At 49.2% G+C, this 7,361-nt stretch overlaps 1 pseudogene; it reads right to left on the reverse strand.

The window, feature by feature from the left end:
• Positions 1–6,626: 6,626 nt before the first annotated feature.
• Positions 6,627–7,055, reverse strand: LOC100411085 (large ribosomal subunit protein eL31 pseudogene; annotated as a pseudogene).
• Between the last annotated feature and the right edge of the window lie 306 nt (positions 7,056–7,361).

Genomic DNA, 7,361 nt, shown 5'->3' on the forward strand with positions numbered 1-7,361 from the left:
AATGTGCTTAAATTTTAGAAGAACACTGCAGATTCAGGGAAACGTTACCGGATGTTTATCCCTGGCTATTGTGGGGAAACTGCCTGCAGTTCTCCTCTAAACAACTTGAGAAAACTGAGAAAGAAAGAAAAAGTTACGGTGAGGACAATGACACAGGACCTGAAATTGATCTTATGGGGGTTTGGCTTGATTCTTTCTGATAGGTGCAACAGTTTAGAGCTGGGCAAATAAATGCAATTGCTTACCTGGTACATCTGATCTGATTGTTACAAGAACTGAGATAAAAACCCAACTCTTCACGACCCATGTCATCTTGAGCTCAGCAGCTGCCACCGACAGTCAAGCGCACAGTCCTGGCCCGAGTTCACCACGGGAGGTTCGAGTGTTTGCTTGAGGACTGCTCAGGATGGAGACCTTTGGAAAGACACCAGCCAGATGTCCAGGCGCACTCAGAGGGGTGGACAGCTGCTGCCTTGTTATCCTGTAATGTGAAGGGGCATTCCAGACCCTTGGAGCTCAGTGGGCAGGGCACAGTCATTCAGATATGGTGTTCAGCCTGCAGAGATGGGGCATGGTCACAGAGAGGACCTGGGGTAGCGCCAGTGTAGCTGAACGCTTGAGGATTTCTAGCTAAGGTTTTAGAAATTCTTGCTTTCCTCCCTGGCTCTTTGTTAATGTGCTGTATAAATCCATGCCCCAGAAGGGATGGAAAGAAGGAGCTGGTGTGGAAAGATGCCTGGCAGCTGTTCCCTCTGTGGCCTTTCACCTTCTGTAACTCCGCTCGGCCCTCAAGACAGGAGCATGCCAGAGAATTACTCCTTCCTGAAAAGCAGGAGTCGTTGGGAATATTCAAATAGAGTATTTAATGGAGCCTCTTACAGACTGCTGTAGAAAACTATCCTGGGGTTGATTAGCAGAAACATAGAAATAATAAAAGCTAACCACTACTTAGCATCCTTTTCAAAGCATTTCTGGACAGTTGCTCACCCGTACCTCTCTGCTCGACAGTATTCTTATTTACAAACGATGAAACTGACTAGTCAGTTGAGGGGCTTACAAAGGTCACAGGCCTAGTGATGGTGAGGCCAGAACTGGAGCCAGATTCCTGCCTTCAAGTCCCCATCTGTCCATTTCCATGCCAGCTTGCCTGCTGTCCATCTGTTTTTGGACACTCCAGTCTGGTAGGGGCTGCTTGGGTGGTAGCGGCCCAAGATCTCTGAACATCCCAAGAGGTAATGATTGGCCCCGTAAGGCCTCCAGCACTGGGCGCCCTAAACAGGATGCTGACCTCATAGTCACTCCCCAGAATAGGGCTTCATCTCTCGTTTACACCTGGTTTCTCCATCCCTTGAACAAATACTTGCTGAATTAATTTGTTGCACTATCATTTCTCCGAGTAGATTGTAAGGAAAATGGACTGCATTATGGTCAACACTGCACCTGCCATATGAACTATGAAGGAAATTTTTTTTTTTTTTTTGAGATGGAGTTTCACTCTGTCACCCAGGCTGGAAGTGCAATGGTGTGATCTCAGCTCACTGCAACCTCCACTTCCCAGGTTCAAGTGATTCTCCTGTTTCAGCCTCCCAAGTAGTTGGAATTACAGGTGCCTGCCACTATGCCCAGTTAATTTTGTATTTTTAGTAGAGGTGGGGGTTTCACCATGTTAGCCAGGCTGGTCTTGAACTCTAGACCCCAGGTGATCCACCCTCCTCGGCCTCCCAAAGTGCTGGGATTACAGGCTTGAGCCACCATGTCCAGCCTGGAGGGAATTATTACAGTGAATGTTTGGATTGTTCTTAAGAGATAAATAAGTTTCAGATCCTGGCTTTATGCATAAGTGGTCTTGGGACCTTGAGCTAGTTACTTAAATCTCTCTGAATCTCAGTTTCTCTTTCCTTTTCCTCCCTCCCTCCCTCCCCTCCTCCCTTCCTTCCTCTTTTCTTTTCTTTCTTTCTTTTCAGGGTTTTTTGCTCTGTCACCGAGGCTGGAGTGCAGTGGCCTTGACCTCCTGGGCTCAATGATCCTCCTGCCTCAGCCTCCCGAGTAGCAGGGACTACAGGTACATACCACCATGCCTGGCTAATTTTGAAATACTTTTAGAGATGGGGTCATACTATGTTACCTAGGCTAGCCTTGAACTCCTGGCCTCAAGTGATCCTCCCACCTAGGTCTTCCAAAAGCACTGGGATTGTAGATATGAGCCATCATGCCTGGCCTGAACTTTAGATTTATTCTTTGTAAAATGAGGAATGCAGGAGTATTGTATATGTTAAAAGAGATAACATACCTTGGGTGCTTCGCCTTTATACATTTACGATTTTTGGTTCTCATCATAAACTTGAATCACATGGACTGCAAGGCTGATCGGTACAGATGGAGAGCTGGGGAAGAGCAAGCCACAGCCGCCTCATTATACGTCTGGAGAGCCAGAGCATTCTTGCCCTGATCTCTCACGTGTGTCCAGGTTCTCTTGGACATGACGGGTTCTCAAAAAGCGGGGCATGATAGTCTTTCCTGCCCATGGTCACACCCCACAGTGTGAACTGGTGGATGTATGAACTCCACAGACACTCTCCCATCAAAATAATGACCATGTATTGGTCCCCCTTCTGAGGGGACTGTCTTATTAAAAACCCGGGAAATATCGCATGGTATTTGTTGACTAAAGGAATTTGTTTACCTCGAACCCTGTATTTAAGTTAAACCATGTGACATTCGCTGGTGATTTCCTTTGGCCCAACCCCAATACTACTGATTTTCTTCTCCACTTTCTGTATCCTCATTCACTCCACCCATTCCAGCTCTTAAGCTGTTTGAACCCAGTTACCTTCATTCTGACTTTTGAGCTATAATTACTTGTGTTTGCTGTTTGTCTTCATAATTATTAAATATTCTCAACATTATCTTATTTAATCCTCAGGAGATGAGCCAATGATTAAGCATTATTATTCCCATTCTATAGAAGCAGAAAGGGAAGTTAAGTGCAGGTTAAGTGAGTTTGCACAAAACTTACAGCCAAGGAGGAGCCCAGCCATTGAACACGGGCGTCCCGACTCCCAAGTTCAGACGTTTTCCGCGATGCTCCAGCCGTCCCCTCTTATCCCATCAAAGTCATCCTCACCACCTACTCTATAAGGACATTTGCCTAGTAAGCCTTTATTTCTCTTTATTTCCGTTCCTCCTGATTTTCACTCCCAGCTTTCCCTGACTCTTCCGGCCATGTGCACTCCCAAGACCAGCTGTAGCCAGTTTACCTTATTACATCCCCAGAAGGAAGAAGCCTCGGTGAATGGGTCTCCTCCTCCACCTATGACTTTTCCCAGCTTTTACCCAGACGTCTTTGCCACAGTCATGACTATTATTTCAGAACCTGGAAGATGTTCTTCAATCACCTGCATTTCCTCTGGCACAGCTGACAGACCATCCGTATGGGCAGAGTGCTCTTCGCCTCAATTGTAATAAAAATTTTAATTATTCATCAGTACAGTAGCTGTTAGACAAATGCCCAATTATTATTCATCCATAGCTAAGTAACCTCCTGCTCTTTTTTGGAACAGTGACAAGCGCAGCCCTGCCAGAACTGGCAGAGGGCACAGATCAAAGAGCGCTTTGTGACTTGCTTTAACCAGGAAAGAGAAGGAGAGCCAGAGCTTCCTGCTGGTGCCCCGGCCTCCTCCCTCACCTGTCCCCCAGTGCAGCTCCAAGCCCAGCAGCCCCATGAAAGCCTGGAGCCGGGGAGACTTGGAGTCCCTGCCAGCAGGCCGCAGCTGTGGGGCATTGGGCACGGCCAGGTCACCTGGCAGAGGCTCTCTGGGTGGAACAGCTGCAGGGGACCTGTTGCCAAAGAAGTGACAAAATTGCAAATGAGGGTATGGAGAGTGGCTTTTGCTTAGACACACACTGTGGCTGATTTTCCTTCACAATGGGTGACTCTTCCCTGCCCTTCCCCCGCAGGCCCAGGTGACCAGGCGGGCAAAGTCGTGAAGGAGGACGCCTCCTCAGGTGGCAGCCCTTCCCTTCCTGGTTCTGGTTTCTCCTTTCAGTGACTCTTCCTTGTTGAGCTCTTCCTCCAGCTCACCAAAGCATCAGAAGCTTTAGGGTGACCCAGATCTCCAGGTGGGGGCTTCTCTTGCCTGGACAGCTTTTCCAGTTTCCACTGTTTGCTACCTCTTCCTCTCAAAACTTACCTCGAGGCAGAGAGACTTGTGCCCTCTGCCTACTCCCCAGAGAGCCTTTCTGAATGTCCTAAGAGGCACCCAGGCTTTGCCATATCCCCTCTCACGTTCCATCCTGAGACCTAGTGGAACTTGCTGCTGGCGGCTTCCACGTGGAGCCTCAGCCGTTTCCCAGAATGGGTCTCCATAGGGCAGCCCCTCTGCCCGCTGCAGACTCCAGAGGTCTGTGCCTGTGGAATCCTCACGTCACTGCACTCAGCTGTCCAAACCACTCTGCTGCCACCTCCTTGTCCTTTTCCACAACACACTTTTCTCCCAAGGAGCACGCCCGCGTAAAGTTTTCACGGCAGGGTTTCCATCCTTCCTTTCTCGATCATGTCGCTTCTCTCCCCTTCAACCTGCCATGGCTTTCCACCTTCAGCTGTGAAGGCTCACGTCTTGGCTGGGCGCGGTGACTCACACCTGTAATCCCAGCACTTTGGGAGGCTGAGGCGGGTGGATCATGAGGTCAGGAGATTGAGACCATCCTGACTAACACAGTGAAACCCCATCTCTACTAAAAATACAAAAAATTAGCCAGGTATGGTGGCATGTGCCTGTAGTCTCAGCTACTCAGGAGGCTGAGGCAGGAGAATTGCTTGAAACTGGGAGGCAGAGGTTGCAGTGAGCCAAGATTGCGCCACTGCACTTCAGCCTGGGTAACAGAGAGAGACTCTGTGTCAAAAAACAAAAAAAACAGCTAGAGTCTTTACAATGTGCCTACATGCTTGGCCCCGTGTTACATTCCAATGAATACAAATTCTACCTTCCTCCTTCTCCCTCTCTCTTTTGCAGCTCCACAGGTAAAACCTGAACCTGCCTCAGGACCTTTGCACTTGCTGCTCTCAGGCTTGTAAATTCTTCATGCAGATATTTGCTGTCTTACTCCCTTCATCTTCCATGTTCATTCTATACACAGTAATGCCCAGCCGCTCCTTGCCCCACCAACCTAACCTTTTGATACAGCCTTATTGCCCCAACACATCATTTATTTATTTATTGTTTATTGTCCACCTCTCTCTAGTAGAAGCTAAGCTTCATGAGAATAGAGACTTTGTTTTGGTTCACAGAGAGTGGAGTGCTGTGGACTGACTTGTGTCCCTACCCTCTCCAATCATGTGTTGAAGCCCACTGAGGAGCTCCTCAGCTGCCACCATTGTGACGACTCCAGAGCTGCCTGGGAAAAAGCAGCAGCACCCAGGGCCTCTTGGCCTCTTGGTGTCTCTTCAAAGTCAAAGGGCATGTGTGGTGGGAACGGGATGATGGGGAGTGAGAAGGATGGGTGCTGTGGTCACAGCATGAAGCACAGGGGTCTGACAGTTCTGGGGGACGCTCAGGGTGGGGATAACAAGTTGGGTTGCCCAATGTGATGGTGTTTGGAGGAGGGGCCTTTAGGAGGTGATTAGGTTCAGATGAGGTCAGAAGAGTAGGACTCTCATGGTGCGATTAGTGTCCTTATAAGAAGAGACACCAGAGAGCTCATACGTGCTGTCTCTCTCTGCCCCCACCCCAGGTGAGGACACAGGGAGAAGGTGGCCATCCCCAGAACCCAGCCATGCTGGCTGACCCTCTGATCTCAGACTTCCAGACTCCAGAACTGACCTGGTTTGGATCTGTCTCCCCACCCAAATCTCACGTCAAATTGTAATTCCCAGTGTTGGAGGTGGGTCTGGTGGGAAGAGACTGGATCATGGGGTGGTTTCTCATGAATGGTTTAACACGGCTCCCCATGGTGCTGTCCTTGGGATAGTGAGTGAGTTCTCGTTAGATCTGGTTGTTTAAAAGTATGCAGCGCCTCTCCCTCCCCCTCTCTCTCCCGCTCCCTCCACATGAGACCTATCACGTCCCCTTTGCCTTCTGCCATGGTTGGAAGATTCCTAAGGCCTCCCCAGGAGCAGAAGCCACTATGCTTCCTGTACAGCCTGCAGAATCATGAGCCAATTAAACCTCCTTTCTTTATAAATTACCCAGTCTCAGGTGTTCCTTCAAAGCAGTGCAAGAATGGACTAATACAAGAACTATGAAGAATATATTCCTATTGTTTAAGCCATGGTATTTCACTATGGCAGCCTGCGCCGACTAAGACATGGAGGTTCACTATTTGCTTAAATGCTTAAATGAGTAAGTTAATGTTCCAGGGCCAGGGGAGGAAAGCTGGGCTGCTGTGGTTGTGACTTCTTTGCTCCTGTGGCTATTTCTGCCCCTGTGGGAAGTCGTCCAAGGCTGTTGCCATCCTCTCCTTGTCACCTACCGTCCCCTGTGACTCTCCCACTGAGAACTTGGGAATCTGGCTCATTCCTCCTTTTCTTCCACTCAACTTTTAATATCCCCGTAGAGGGTCTGCCTCTCAAACTGCTTCCTCAGTTTCAAGATCTTTTTTTTTTTTTTGCAATTTTTAAAGTTTATTTGACGATCAGCGATTAGTTCTCATCCACATTAACTGTCTGTAGATTTTTGAAAGTGGTGACAGGTACATAGGTAACCAAAGTATAGAGCTTATTTGGTGAATCTTCATCCTCATGACGTTTTCTGGACAACCGCACCCGGATTCGGCATGGGACATCCCTTATTCCTTTGGCCCAGACAGCACCGTGGAGCCTGGTATCAATGCGCACATGCGGAGTTCCCATCTCCTTCATAGCAAACTTCCGAATCTCTTTGAGTGCCCGAGGGGCGCGCTTCTTGAAGCCCACTCCATGGATGCGCTTGTGAATGTTGATGGTGTATTCTCGGGTCGCCACTTCGTTGATGGCAGAACGACCCTTTTTCTTCTCGCCACCCTTCTTTGCGGGAGCCATTCTGTCGGGTCCGAGGCGGAAAGGAAGAGCGCGAGGAATCGTGGGAGCAGTTTCAAGATCTTTTTGCCACTGCACTCACCCTCCCTGGGGAGTTGCTATCCCATGCTGAGCATCCCCCAGAACTCTCAGACCCCTGTGCTTCATGCTGTGACCACAGCGCCCATCCTCTGACTCCCTGTCATCTCGTTCCCACCACACATGCTCTTTGGCTTTGAAGAGACTCTGAGAGGCCAAGAGGTCCTGGTTCCTTCTGTTTCCTCCCAGGCAGTCAGCTCTGGAGTTGTCACAAATGGTGCCAGCTGAGGAGGCAGAGAGGGGCTGAAACCCAACCTGCACTTTGCTCAGC

This window comes from Callithrix jacchus, chromosome 9, assembly GCF_049354715.1.
Source record: "Callithrix jacchus isolate 240 chromosome 9, calJac240_pri, whole genome shotgun sequence".
Classification (NCBI taxonomy): Eukaryota; Metazoa; Chordata; class Mammalia; order Primates; family Cebidae; genus Callithrix; species Callithrix jacchus.